Here is a 15782-nt window from a genome sequence, read left to right as displayed (position 1 = left end):
ACTGCTTAAGTCCTGCTTTAAAACTGCTTAAGTCCTGATTTAAAACTGTCTTTCCATTTAAAAAAAAAGAAGAAAAAAAATGTAAATGCGAGTGAAACTTTTAATCAAGATAGTGAATAAATTATGCAAATATAGTTTGTATATTTCGATTTTACATCCGTAAGTCAAACAGTTCATGGTCACGTACTGTAAGTAAGGAGCGACACGGCTCAATAATAATCAACACTCTAAAAAACAGAATTTTGATAACAACAGATAGGCCTATACCAAAAGAATTTTTATGCTGATTCCAAATGCATATAGTTCATTAACTTACCCATTAAAAGTTAAGAGTCCGAGAAAATTTGCTCAATTTTGAAAAAAGGGGGAACCCTCAAAGGTCAAGCGATCTTAATGAAAACTAAAACACCAGATTCAGCATATCACAGAACCCTAATTTAGAGGCTTAAAGCTCTTATATATAAAAATGTGGAATTTTGTATCTTTTGCCAGAAGAAAGATCATGGGTGCGTGTTTATTTTTTTTTTCTCCCAGAGGTGATCGTACTGAACCAATAACCCTAAAAGATTGGGAGAGGGCTCATTTGATCCGAAACCAAAAGTTATAGCGTATTTTTTAAAGTCATCAAACAGATTGGAGTGTAACTAGCCTACCTCCCGCGCCACTTTTTCACCAAAGACATCCAATTAAAACTTTGAGATTACCATTTGATTCGGCCTAGTTGAAAGGCCCAGTAACTAATGCTTATGGATATGAGATGACCCCCGTAGTCCCTGGGGAAAGGGCTGTAAGTGACGCAATTTGTCCATTGTTCAATTATAGTATTTGCTATTGGAAAATATACGGTATTTGTGGGGGATATTTTCTGCGCGGGGTATGGGATCCCACGGGGAGAATTTTTCGTGGGGAGGAGAGTTATCGGAGAGAATTTTCCAGGGTAATTTTTTTGCGGAGGGGGGGATTTCCTGGTATGATCTAAAAAATGGCCAGGAATTAAATTTGAAAAAAAAAAGTTTTTTCCAACTGAAAATACGGAGCAAAATTAAATCTTGAAATGAAAAGATATTATTCAGTAGGATTATATGAGGGGGGGGGGCTGTTGATTCTTCAATCCTCACTCTTTGTGCTAAAGCTTGACTTTTTGTCACAATTTTTAAGAGAGACTGCTCAGCACAACGTCCGTTGAATTTGAATAAGAAGTAGTTTTGAAGAACTTCAAGATTTTAGCGTAAAGAGCGAGGAGGAAGAAGGGAAAGCCTCCACCCCTCATATACGGAATAATATCTATTCATTTCCAGTTTTGATGTTGCTCCTCACTTTCAGTTGGAAAAACTTGTTTTCTTTTATTTAATCATAGGCAGCGCAATACCGGTGCCTAGGTAAAGAGCGATGTGGACACAATATGTTATTTTTTCGTCTTAGGCCAGGGCACTTGTATCGAAGGAGTTGTCCTATAAACTTCTAAAAGGGCTATTTTTATTGGAAATTGAAACTGCTAGTGCCCTTTTAATTGTCGAAAGTGATTGGAGGGCCACTAAATCCCCACCAGCGCCCACCGTTTCCCCAAACACATTCATTTAAAATTTTGAGACAGCCATACTGTTCAACATAGTTGAAAGGTCCGGAAATTATGTCTCTGAGGATGACAGCCCTCAGGGCAAGTGTTGTAAGTTGCTCCTTGGGGGCATATAAGGTATATATAGAAAGGGTGATCGTATAACCTTTGGAGGGGGCAAATTGGACTGGTGATCAGAAGTTCTAGTGCTTTTTTTAAGGTTCAGAGTGATTGGAGGGTGGATACCCCGCCCCCACACCTCGTGTTTTCCCGGAATGCTTCTGATAAAAATTTTGATATGACCACTTGTTGTCGCTGAAACTTCGAAAAAGGCTCATACGATTGGAAATTGGAAGGGTAAAATACCTGATACCAGAGACCAGAGCACAATTTGTGCTTTACTGAAAACAAAACACGTCTGAAATGTTTTCACTTGTCTTACTTTCATAAATGAAAAATTGTAAGAACCGTAACGAAGAAATGTCAGTATGTTTCAATTTAACTGACAATCAATGGTCATTTGTTTGTGTGTTTTTTTCAGCAAAGGGAAATTTTGACCTAGTCTTGAGAAGAATTGGGTGTTTTAATGCCACTGCGGTTTTCTGCCACCGTATGTTTTGCGCCTCCCAGGAAATCTTGCATCATCAAGAGGATTAGTGGGGTCAGAACAGACAGGTTAGGTTAGGTTAGGTTATGTCTATGTCTATGTCTATGTCTGTGTTTTTGTCTATATCTGTGTCTATGTCTACTTCTATGTCTGTTCTTATGCCTATGTCTATGTATATTCTGACCTACCTGAATTAAAAGATGGCGGAAAACATATGTTGGCGGAAAACCGCTGTGGCGTTAAACACTGCTACCCTTGAGAAGGCATAGGAGCTATCAGCCATACTCATGCTAATTTTTGCTTGTTTTGAGTTTGACTCGGCTATTTATTGTAATTTATGTTCGTTTTGAGTTTTATTTATTAATTGATACTGATTTGTGGTAGTTTTACGCTTGGAAGATTATTTGACTTTATTTTTGCTTATTCTTGGCTTAATGAAGCTCTTTACTTCTCATTGAAAAACTTGTCTTGTGGAATTTTTTCAAACAGTTCGTGGTAACGAACTGTAGTAAGGAGCGACCCGGCTCTTTCTCTTTCTCTATGTACTCCTTGTGAGTTATTGAGGTGTAATTCCTTCTTCTTTTCTCTCTCTATACTGTTAAAGGAGACAAATTGAGTTGCCTCCCTGTCTCCTTTGTATGAGATTTATGTATATCGTTTCTTGTTTAATTAAGTCAAGTAAAAGTCTAAGGTCTGATGACATCAATACATGTGAAGTGATAAGAAGCTATTTTTACTCATTTTTAAATAAGATTAAATAAAGAAATGTTTTTTCAACTTTTTAAGAAAGAAAGAGAAACACAAAAATTCAAAACGAACCAGAATCATATCGTGTGGAGGGGACGGCCGCCCCTACTCAATCCATCGTTCTTCCCGCTAAAGTTTATTAGTACTTTAAAAAAGCTGCTTGTTCCGATGAAACGACCCTTGTGATCATTATTTTTAATTTTTTACATTTTCTATATAATTTCAGTGGCGTAATTTCTTTAAAATCCAGGGGGACAGAGCTGTAACGAATTCTAAAAAAGAGAAGTGAAAACTGAAATATTAGCCATACAGTACAATAAAGGTAATGATCAAACAGTTCGTGGTAACGAACTGTAGTAAGGAGCGACCCGGCTCAATAGTAACCAAAACTCTAAAAAATAGAATTTTGATACCAATACATACATCAATAGAATCGCATTTTAATGCTGATTTTAAATATATAAGTTTTATCAAGTTTAGTCTTACCCGTCAAAAATTACGAGCCTGAGAAAATTTACCCTATTTTAGACAATAGGGGGAAATGCCCCCTAAAAGTCATACAATCTTAACGAAAATCACACCATCAGATTCAACGTATCAGAGAACCCTATTGTAGAAGTTTCAAGCTCCTATCTACAAAAAATGTGGAATTTTTTATTTTTTGCCAGAAGGCAGATTACGGATGCGTGTTTATTTGTTTGTTTGTTTGTTGTTGTTTTTCCCAGGGGTGATCGTATCGACCCAGTGGTCCTAGAATCTTCCAAGAGGGCTCATTATAACGAAAATGAAAATTTCTAGTGCCCTTTTTAAGTGACCAAACAAATTGGAGGGCACTTAGGCCCCCTCCCACGCTAATTATTTTCCCAAAGTAACCCGATCAAAATTCTGAGATAGCCATTTTATTCAGCGTAGTCGAAAAATCTTATTACTATTTCCTTGGGGACGACTTACTCCTCCAGAGTCCCTGTGGGAGGGGCTACAAGTTACAAACTTTGACCAGTGCTTACATATAGTAATGGTTATTTTGAAGTATACAGACGTTTTCAGGGGGATTTATTGGTTGGGGGGTTGAGAAGATGTGAATATGCTGGGGGAACTTTCCTTGGAGGAATTTATCATGGGGGAAGGAAATTTCCATGAAGGGAGGGCAGGATTTTCTAGCATTATTCAAAAAAAGACAATGAAAAAATAGATATGAAAGTTTCTTCAACTGAAAGTAAGGAGCAGAATTAAAACCACTTAAAGAACAGAAATTATTAAGCATATGACGGGGTCACCTCCTCCTAATACCTCGCTCTTTAGGCTAAAGTTTTTTTTGTGATTTCAACTGTTTATTCTACGGCTTTTGTGATTCAGGGGTCATTCTTAAGAAATTGGGACAAAAGTTAAATTTTAGTGTAAAGAGCGAGGTACTGACGAGGGGGTAAACCCCCTCATATACGTAATAAAACAGGAGAATACAGAAGTTCGTTACGTAAGCTAATCTATAAGTTACGTATATATTTTACTAATAAAAACATTCGTAGAAAATTAAAAGTTCTAGTTGCCTTTCTAAGTAACCAACAAATCGGAGGGCAAATAGGCCTCCTCCCCCGCTCCTTTTTTTCAAAATCATTCGATCAAAACTGTGAGAAAGCCATTTAGCCAAAAAATAAATATTCAAATTTCGTTTTAATTAATCATCTGCGGAGAGCCAAAATCAAAACATGCATTGATTCAAAAACGTTCAGAAATTAAATAAAAAAAAAACAAGTTTTTTTTAACTGAAAGTAAGGAGCGACATTAAAACTTGAAACGAACAGAAATTACTTCGTATATGAAAGGGGCTGCTTCCTCATCAACGCCCCGCTTCACATACGAAGTAATTTCTGTTCGTTTTAAGTTTTAATGTCGCTCCTTACTTTCCGTTAAAAAAACTTGTTTTTTTATATTTAATTTTAATTAATAGCCAACAGAGCTGCCTTTCTTATCCCCGTTCCACAGGCGGTTTCGTAAAGCTAGCAATTTGACTTTCATAAAAAAATGTTTTTTTGTGTGGTAGTGAAGAATCGAGGGTGGAAGGGGGGTATCCAGATTAATTCACAGTAGGCGCTTATATCGTCTAGGTTAAGTTTCTATTATAAATTTGACCCACAAGCTTAAATCTGATGACAATAAAAAACTCTATTTCTCCGTTTGCGTCTTAAAAAACTCTAATAAAAACTAATAAAAAATATAATAAATAAATACTAATAAAATAATTACTAATAATAAAATAAAAATATTATATAATACTAATTACTAATAATTACTAATAATAAAATTACTAATAAATAAAATAATACTAATAATATAATAAAATAATGTATAATAAAAACTAATAAAAATATCTAATAAAAACTAATAAAAAACTAATAAAAACTCTTTTCCCCGAAGTTTGCGTCCACTCATACAGGATAAGTCAGAAACCCCGGTCGGTGAAATGAACATCCAGACCAGGTTGATGAAGTGGACTTTTTTCGTGGGAGGAGGCGGCAACAGGCCTCTTTCCACTAAAGTTGACATTTTACGATTTTTTATTTAATTTTGTATAACTTTTGTGCTGGATATTGCTCTTTTTTGTGTTGGTTTCCAAGTTCCCCTTTACGCACGCACAAGCCTCTTCCCGCTCCCAGTTATAAACGTGCTATGACCACAGAGAAGAAAGGTTTGAGCAGCATTCGTATAAGCTGCAAATGTAGGACCAGAGGCAAGGGAGTAGAACTGCGGGTAACATTTTAGGTACAATAAGTAAGCAGGGGGGGGACTACGTGCACCAGAGAGAAATATTGTGTAACTCGTCGATTACTAGTAAGGATAATTGAGACGTATAAGGATTTGCAAGGACAACTGTGTGACAATATCACATCATTTATAATTAAGCTATTAATTTTTATACTTTTATAATTAAAAAATTATTTATAAGAGGGACTGTTTCAAAACGTGCACAGGTGATCCCTTGGGTCCACACAATCCTCCTTTCGAGGGATTTAATATGTTAACGAGTTTCTCCATGTTTTCCCATATTTATGTTATTATTCACTTATTTACCTTTTTATGGCACTTGGTATTAACCAAGTGACATATAGCAATCGCAAATTATGTCGGTCTGTCGGTCCCGGTTTTGCTACTTTAGGCACTTCCAGGTAAGCTAGGACGATGAAATTTGGCGAGCGTATCAGGGACCGGACAAGATTAAATTAGAAATAGTCGTTTTCCCGATTTGACTATCTGGGAGGGGGAGTAGGGGGCCCGTTAATTCGGAATACATTGAAGTATTTTTAACTTTCGAACGGTTGATCAGATCTTAATAAAATTTGATGCCTGGAAGGATATCGTGTCTCGGAGCTGTTACTTTAAATCTAGACCGGACCTGGTGACATTGGGGGGGGGGGGAGTTGGTAGGGGAAACCTAAAACTTGGAAAACACTTAGAGTGGAGGGATCGGGATGAAACTTGGTGGTAAAAATAAGTACAAGTCCTAGATACATGATTGACATAACCGAAACGGATCCGCTCTCTTTGGGGTAGTTGGAGGGGGGGGGGTTAATTCTGAAAAATTAGAAAAAATGAGGTATTTTTAACTTACAAACGGGTCACCAGATCTCAATGAAATTCGATATTTAGAAGGATATCGTGTGTCAGAGCTCTTATTTTAAATCCCGACCGGATCTGGTGACATTGGGGGGGGGGGATTCAGCAGGGGGAAACCTAAAATCTCGGAAAACACTTAGAGTGGAGGGATGTGGATGAAACTTGGTGGGAAAAATAAGCACAAGTCCTAGATACATGATTGACATAACCGGAACGGATCCACTCTCTTTGGGGTAGTTGGGGGGGGGGGGGGGGTTTATTCTGAAAAATTAGAAAAAATGAGGTAAAAATGAGGTTTCTCAATGAAATTTGATATTTAGAAGGATATCGTGTCACACAGCTCTTACTTTAAATCCCAACCGGATCTGGTGACATTGGGGGGGAATTGGGAGGGGGAAACCTAAATCTTGGAAAACACTTAGAGCGGAGGGATCGGGATGAAACTTGGATGGGAAAATAATCACAAGTCTTAAACACATGATTGACATAACCGGAACGGATCCACTCTCTTTGGGGTAGTTGGGGGGGGGGGGCTAATTATGAAAAATTAGAAAAAATTAGGTATTTTTAAATTACGAATGGGTGATCGGATCTCAAAGAAGTTTGATATTTAGAAGGATATCGTGTCTCAGAGCTCTTATTTTAAATCCCGACCGGATCAGGTGACATGTGGGGGGGAGTGGGAGGGGGAAACCTAAAACTTGGAAAACACTTAGAGTGGAGGGATCGGGATGAAACTTGGTGGGAAAAATAAGCATAAGTCTTAGATACATGATTGACATAACCGGAACGGATCCGCTCTCTTTGGGGTAGTTGGGGGGGGGGGGTTAATTCTGAAAAATTAGAAAAAATGAGGTATTTTTAACTTACGAACGGGTGATCGGATCTCATAGAAATTTGATATTTAGAAGGATTTCGTGTCTCAGAGCTCTTATTTTAAATCTCGACCGGATCTGGTGACATGTGGGGGGTGGTGGTTGGGAGGGTGAAACCTAGAACTTGGAAAACACTTAGAGTGGAGGGGTCGGGATGAAACTTGGTGGGAAAATAAGCAGAAGTCTTAGATACGTGATTTACATAATTGGAACAGATCCGCTCTATTAGGGGGGTGGGGACTTAATTCTGAAAAATTAGAAAAAATGAAGTATTTTTAACTTACAAAGGAGTGATCGGATCTTCATGAAACTTCATATTTAGAAGGACTGACTCAGATCTCTTTAGAAGGACTGACTCAGAGTCAGATCTGAGAGATCTGACTCAGATCTCTCATTTTAAATCTCAACCGGATCCAACGTAATTGGGAAGGGGAGGCAGTTGAGGGGAACCGGAAATCTTAGAAAATACTTAAAGCGGTGAGATCAGGATGAGACTGGATGGGATGAATAAGAACCTGTCTAAGACACGTGACTGACATAATCGGACCGGTTCTGCTCTCTTTGGTGGAGTTGGGGGGGGGGAGGTAATTTTGAAAATTGAGGTATTTTTAACTTACGAAAGGGTGACCAGATCTTAATAAAATTTGATATTTAGAAGGATCTTGGGCTTTAGAGCTCTCATTTTAAATTCCGACCAGATCCTGTGACAATGGGGGGAGTTGGAGGGGGAAACCGGAATTCTTGGAAAACGTGAAAATTGGGGTGTTTTCATTTTACGAATAGGTGATCGGATCTTAATGAAATTTGATATTTAGAAGGAATTCATGTCTCAGAGCTCTTATTTCAAATCCCAACCAGATCTTTTGACATTGGGGGGAGTTGGAGGGGAAAACATTCGAAAACACTTGGAGTGGAGGAATCGGGATGAAGCTTGGTGGATAGAATAAGCAAATGTCCTTGATACGTGATTGACGGAACCGTCCTGGATTCACTCTCTTTAGGGGAGTTGTTGGGAGGGGTTCAGTGATTTGGCGAGTTTGGTGCTTCTGGACGTGCTAGAACGATGAAAATTGGTGGGCGTGTCAGGGAGCTGCAGAAATTGACTTGATAAAGTCGATTTCCAAGATTCGACCATCTGGGGGGCTAAAGGGAGAGGAAAACTTAGAAAAAATTAGGTATTTATAACATACGAGTGGGTGATCGGATCTTAATGAATTTTGATATTTAGAAGGACCTCGTGACTCAGAGCTCTTATTTTAAATCCTGACCGGCATTAAGCCTTTTATTTTCCTTTTAAGTCAATCTATTGATTCATAGAATTTTGCTAGAGCTCATACCATATGATCTCTTGGTTCTTAGCTCTTCTTGCCTCGTCACAAGTGCCATATGAGCTCTTAGCTCTTGTTTTTATCTCTGGCCACTCGAAATATTGCTTCCTCAGAAATAAATTCTTACTCACATACTTAGTTTTAGGTTCCTCTATAAGCATGGAAAGACACTTCAAGCATATAAAATATGTCGTATAACGTCGATAATACCCCCCAAGTTGACCCCCCTTATCTATCGGTAGGTTCGTTTTTTGCCCCAACTCTATTGTCTATTATGTCGTAAAGTTACGTACGTTAGTAAAATGTTGCGCAATTTTTGTAGGTGCAGGTGTGTATTTTCAGTTGTAGGGATTAAACCCAAAATCGCCTAATCTTATAGTGTCGTAGGTCTTTATAATGCAGTCTAACAAGAACCTTAGGGTATAGCAAATCATAATACCGCTGTAAAACCTGTATTAGTTTGATTTGTCAGTATTTAATCTATGAATAGATTAAACAAAAAACCAAGTTTTGTCAACTGAAAGTAAGGAGCAATATTAAAACTCAAAACAAACAGAATTTATTCCCTATATATTCCATTAAGGAAGGGACTGTCTCCTTCCTTAATGCCTTGCTCTCTACACTAGTCTTTAGCAGTTTTAGAAAAGCTTCCTACTCTAATTAAATGGCCCTTGTGTTTCAGGAGTCTTCCTTAAAAAATTGGGACAAGCAGTCAAACTTTAGTCTAAAGAAAAAAGTAATGAGGAGGGGAGCAACTCCTTCATATTACTTATGTTCGTTTTGGTTTGGATATTGCTCATTATTTCCAGTTGAAAAAACCTGTTTTTTTATTTTATTACTGATAGTTTTTCAAATAATGCTGGCAAATTGGACTCACCCTCTAAGAGAAATTCCCTCCCCTCAAGGGAACTCCTCCCAGAAAAGCTCCTTCAGTGTAAAAAGCAACCTCCCCCTATATCATTTTCTGTATCATTTCACTCGGAAAACCAGTGGATCCTTTTCCCCGGAAATCTAAACACGCTGAAAATTTTCCCCGAAAAATTCCCCCAGGAATTTTTCCATATGAAAAACTGAGTTGGCAAAGAGAAAGTAAGACAAATAAGTAGAATTTCACACAGTAATTCTTTCAACCCTCCCCCCCCCCTTCCAGCGTAAGACTTTCCCTGGAAATTTTCCTCCCCACAGAAAATGCTCCGCATGGAAATCCAATCCAAGCACAAAATCCCTCCGCAAAATGTCGGTATAGTTCCCAATAAAAATGCTATGAGTAAGCAATGAGCAAATTTTTTACCTTACAACTCTTTCCCTGTGGACCGTGGGAGGTCATGTTACCCCTAAAGGCTTAATTATTCTATTTTTCAGCTATTATGAATGAAATGTCTTTCTCAAAATTTTGATCAGACGACTTTGAGAAAAAAGGAGCGTGGGAGGGGGTTACTTACCCTTCAGTTACTTTGGCCATTTAAAAAAGTCACTAGAACTTGCAATTTCCGATTGAAAGCATCCGTTTCCGATCTTTCAGGACCGTTAGCTCCATAGAATCACACCTGAAAAAAAAAAAACAAACACGCATCCGTGAAGTTTCTTGTGGAAAAAATACAAAATTCCATATTTTGTATATTGGTCTTGAAACTTCTGCAGTAGTGTTCTCTGATACGCTGAATATAACGGTATGATTTTCATTAAGATTCCTTGACTTTTAAGGGGTGTTCCCTACCTTTTTCAAAAATCAGGCATATTCTCTCAGGCTCGTAACTTTTGAAGGTTAACACTAAACTTGATGAATTTTACTTATTCGATATCAGCATAGTAATCTAATTCTTTCGATTTATCTATTGATATCAAAATTCCGTTTTCAGAGTTTTGGTTACTATTGAGCCGAGTTGCTCCTTACTTACAGTTAGTTACCATAAACGGTTTGATAGAGCCATATGTATGCATTCCAAACTGATGGGGTATTTCCAAAACTGCAAGCCCAAACCGCAGACAAAGTGAAGCTACAACAAATTTTCTAGGGTTGAACGCCCAAGATTCAGCCTGACTGGAGAAATGGATTGTTTCCCACATCAATCAATCTATGCTAAGACGAATTAGAAATAAATTAAAGCTCTTAAAAAATGCTAAACTGGATGAAGCTAGTAAAGTAAGAAACATACTAAAAAAAAGATATTCGTAAATTTCTACGTGGCTGAAGCCATCGTGACCTCCACTATAGCGTTTTCTGATGTTGAAATACATTCAATTCAATTTATTCATAACCCATCTTTTACAAAAAGAGGGCGAAGCGCCCTTAAATAAAGCAATAAAAAAATAAAATAAAAAAAGCTATAAATAAATACAAATCAAATCAGCGCCAAGAAAAATCAAATAAATAATCAAACAGTTCGTGGTAACGAACTGTAGTAGGGAGCGACTCGGCTCAATAGTAACCGAAACTCTAAAAAATGGAAATTTGATACCAATAGTTACATTAAAAAAATCGCATTTTAATGCTGATTTTAAATATATAAGTTTCATCAAGATCAGATATACCCATCAAAAGTTACGAGCCTGAGAAAATGTGCCTCATTTTATTAAATAGGGGGAAACACCCCCTAAAAGTCAAACAATCTTAAACGAAAATCACACCGTCAGTTTCAGCGTATCAGAGAACCCTATTGTAAAAGTTTCAATCTCTTATCTACAAAAATGTGGAATTTCGCATTTCTTTCCAGAAGACATATCACGGATGCGTGTTTATTTGTTTTTTTGTTTGTTTTTTTTTCCCAAGGGGTGATCGTATCGACTAAGTGGTCCTATAATGTCGCGAGAGGGCTCATTCTAACGGAAATGAAAAGCTCTAGTGCCCTTTTTAAGTGACCAAAAAAAATTGGAGGGCACCTAGGCCACCACACTCATTTTTTCCAAAAGTCACCGGATCAAAATTCTGAGATAGCCATTTTATTCACCATAGTCGAAAAACTTAATAACTATGTCTTTAGGGACGACTTACTCCCCCGCAGTCCCGTGGGAGGGGCTGCAAGTTACAAACTTTGACTGGTGTTTATATATAGTAATGGTTACTGGGAAGTGAACAGACATTTTCAGGGGAATTTTTGGGGTTTAGTTGGGAGATTTGAGGAGGGGGGGGGGGTTACAAGGAAGGATATTTCCATTGAGGAGCTTTTCATGGGGGAGATAATTTCAATGAAGGGGGTGCGGGATTTTCTAGCATTATTTGAAAAAACAATGAAAAAATAAATATGAAAAGTTTTTTTCTACTGAAAGCAAGTAGCAGCATTAAAACTTAAAACGAACAAAAATTATTACGCATACGAGGGGTTTACCTCCTCGTTATACCTCACTCTTTACGCTAAAGTATTTTTAGTAATTTGAACTATTTTTCTACGGCCTTTGTGATTCAGAGTGTGATTTAAGTTCTAAAGCTTAAAGATTCAATCTCAAAGTCACTAAAGCTTAAATGGGACATTTAAGTTTTAGTGTAAAGAGCGAGGTATCAACGAGGGTTGAACCCCCTCATATACGTAAGTTACGTATGATTTTGACCAATGAAAACGTTTGTAAAAAATTAAAAGTACTACTAGCCTTTTTAAGCAATCAAAAAATTAAAGAGGAACTTGGCCTCCTCCTTCACTCCTTTTTTCTCAAAGTCTTCCGATAATTGCAATTAATTAATATGTAAATTTTGTTTTAATTATTTACGTGTGGAGAGCCAAGATCAAAACATGCATTAATTCAAAAACGTCAAGAAATTAAATCGAAAAAAAAAACGATTTTTTTAAATGAAAGTAAGGAGCAACATTAAAACTTAAATCGAACAGAAATTACTCCGTATATGAAAGGGGCTTTTCCTCCTCAACGCCTCGCTCTTTATGCTAAAGTTTCTTACTGTTTTAAAAAGTAGAGTTGAGAGAAACAGTCAAACTTTAGCGTAAAGAGTGGGCGTTGGGGAGGAAAAGCCCCTTTCATATACGGAGTAATTTCTGTTCGTTTTAAGTTTTAGTGTTGCTCCTTACTTTCATTTAAAAAAATAGTTTCTTTTTTCTATTTAATACAGACCAAGGATGAGGTACTATCGACATAGAAGAACGAAAATCATGCAGCATTTTATCAATAACGCATATAGGCGAAACTAGGCGGAATTTATTCATTAAGTAACTATTTTTATTCCAAGGAGGGTAACTGAGAAGCAATTTAGCATGACAAAAAAATAGTCTACGAAGAGATAGTTTCTGAGGTTCACTAAAATACTGCCAAATTCATGAGGTAGACCATTTTGAAAGTTTCAAGAGGTTGACAACTTCAGTAATAAGGTACACACTGAAACGAAATCTAGGCCGATACAAATTGTGAGACATATAGAGGACTTGTAAGCAACAGTCGGCTGATAGGTAATAATCGCCTTCGGCAATGAGGGGTTAGCAACTTTTACTAATTGGTGTATCTATTATTTGTTTCCGGTGTATTTGATGGTTAAGCCAATCTGTTTCCGATGGTAAGAAATGTAGGGGACTTGTAAGTAATAACCGGGTGTTGGGCTACAATCATCTTCAGTGATGAGGGGTTTGCAACTTTTTCTAGTTGGTGTACCCATTTATTTGTTTCCGGTGAACTTTGATGTCTATCACGGGAGAGGGACATGGAAGTAAGGATCTGTTCACTTTGGGCTAGAACTTTGTGCAAATTGGTGCACATTGTATTCGATCTCTTTAAATCTGACAGAATTTAGTGATTACGCAACGGGTACAAACGATAATGTAAAACAATGAGGTAGTTTCGTAATAATTAGTGTCACCTATGGTATTTTAATCCTGAAAAGGTACGGATATCTTTATAATACCAACTAGATTATATAATATATTGTTCCAAGTTTTCATCCGTCACGATGTCTACGATTGAAAAGGATAAAGTTCAACTGGCTGCAAAGTCAATTTAGTCCCTTCTTTCGGTATTTTTTTGAAGTTGTTTCAACGCTGAGGAATAGCCTTTGGTCATGTGATAACTGATTGCGTTCTTTTTTGAACATATTGTTTTAAAAACTTCGATAGGCTGACAACTTCATCATTTAACCGATAGTGAAAACAAGCACAACAAGCATAAACGAGAATGTAAAACAATGAGATAGTTTCGTAATAATTTATAGAATGTCATCTATGGTATTTTGATCCTGAAAAGTTAAGGATAGCTTTATAATACCAACTAGATTATAAAAGATATTGTTTCGAGTTTTCATCCGTCACAATGTCTACGATTGAAAAGGATAAAGTTCAACTGGCTGCAAAGTAGACTTAGTCCCTTCTTTCGATACTATTTTGTTGGTGTGTTTTTTTAACGCTGAGGAATAGCCTTTGATCATGTGATTACTGATCGATAGCGAAGAAACAAAACCAAAGTGTTACTCTCGCAACATTTTAGTCGGCGAAGCCGGACAAAGCTTGCCGCAACACTTCACGTTGCCCGGGCAACGTAGGTCTAGTTTTATTTAGGAATACTTTGTGGAATTTCACAAATTATGAAAAGCTTTCATCACGCTATAAGAACTTCAAACTTCCAAATGTTCTTCAAAGAGGAAAAAAGTAGATAAAGCCTCTGGAAGCCTGTTTTTTTTTATTGTTTTTTTTTTTTAAGTCAGCATTAAATACAGTATCTTGAAAAGGAAATAAGATACGGAGTAAGTGGATGGGCGAATCAGTGAATCGTTTTAGTTTCCAGAGGGAAAGTCTGTAAACTTCTATTTAATAGATATGTCTCATCAGGCAATTATGCAGAATCTTTTTCTAGGGTGGGGTACGGCGCAATAATAAAAAAATTAAATTATATAATCAGAATAAAAAACATTTTTTGGACTTACGTCATGGATAAATTTCTTTGTCATGTAACATCTTTTGAGTTAGTTCAACTGAGATATCATTAAAGATATACCTCTAACCCTTTAAGATTCGCAAGAACTGTTTACTAAATGACAGTCCTTCATCATTGGTTGCGTAAATCCGGGTTATTGAGCCTGGACCCTTTATAAGTAGGTTCTTTATTCGTCAAGATCAGTTATTAACCTTTAATCAAGAGAAGCTGATATCAGGAATTTTGTTAAGACTGTGAATCTAGAAGATAAACTAAAAAGTTATATGAATTTATCGATAGTTATGTTTAATGGTGGTTACAGCCAAAAAACAAAACTATTATCATTCAAAGAGCATACGTAAGTAGGCTAATTATTACTTTTGACCAATTATTTTGGTCAATTGGTAATGGTAATTTGACCATTGATAATGGTCTTTTGACCATTACTTACTTTGACCACTTTTGACCAATTATTACTTTTGATAATTCAAAAGCTCTTATGTTACAGGACACAAATTTTACAAGAGACCAGAACGCAACATTCTAGTTTATCCACCCTCCCTCACACTGAAGCATTGATTGCTATTATATTATATACTATTATATTATCAGAGACATTTCCAGTTTAACTGCTTCCCACCCTCCAGGGGCTCAATTTGCTATGGAGAAGGGAGGGGGGGCAACTACCCACCCAGACTCCAGTCCCTCAGCTGATATTTGGTTTCTTCAAAAATCTCGTCAAAACTAAAATAGACCTACATAGTTAAAGTATCCACAGAAAAAGATCAGTTTTCTTCAGTACACCTTTGCCTTTATGTTACTGTATGACATATTTTTCATTTTTCACTTGAATTGAGAAAATTGGTTCCAACTTCCCCCCTAGATTTTGACGAAATCACACAACTGCCATCCACCACCCTAGAGTCAAGCCATAGCCCTAAACAATATATAAAGTTTCGCTGTTTTTTTTCCATGATTGGAACTATCTGTTAATGGGTGGCTGGCGTTTATCCCCCCCCCAAGCATTTATTCCCTGGAAAATACCCCCGTGAGAATACCCCTTGCGCAAAATACCCCCTTCCCCCGTGGAAAATACCCCCGGTGGATACCGCCCCCCATGGAAAATAAGACTTTCCCAATTTGAGAATTTTATTTCAGTTTTGTTTTTTATTCTCCATAGGGGGAAGAAATTTTGATACTTGTCTATTACACGCCAC

The 15782-nt window shown here is 37.1% G+C and overlaps 1 protein-coding gene across 2 annotated transcripts in view; it reads left to right on the top strand.

Annotated features, from left to right (window-relative positions):
• LOC136035545 (uncharacterized) overlaps nt 1–15782 on the top strand; it is a 57095-nt gene that overhangs the window by 3440 nt on the left and 37873 nt on the right. Inside the window, exon 1 of one of the 2 annotated variants that reach the window (XM_065717400.1) lies at nt 14901–14923. The exons of the other annotated variant lie outside the window; for it this stretch is intronic. The gene's annotated coding sequence lies outside the window, so the exon portion shown is untranslated. Of the gene's footprint in view, nt 1–14900; nt 14924–15782 lie in introns of those variants that run through there. 2 annotated transcript variants of the gene reach the window in all.

This window comes from Artemia franciscana, chromosome 14 (genome assembly GCF_032884065.1).
Source record: "Artemia franciscana chromosome 14, ASM3288406v1, whole genome shotgun sequence".
Taxonomy (NCBI): Eukaryota; Metazoa; Arthropoda; class Branchiopoda; order Anostraca; family Artemiidae; genus Artemia; species Artemia franciscana.
This window is presented reverse-complemented; position numbering and strand designations above follow the sequence as displayed.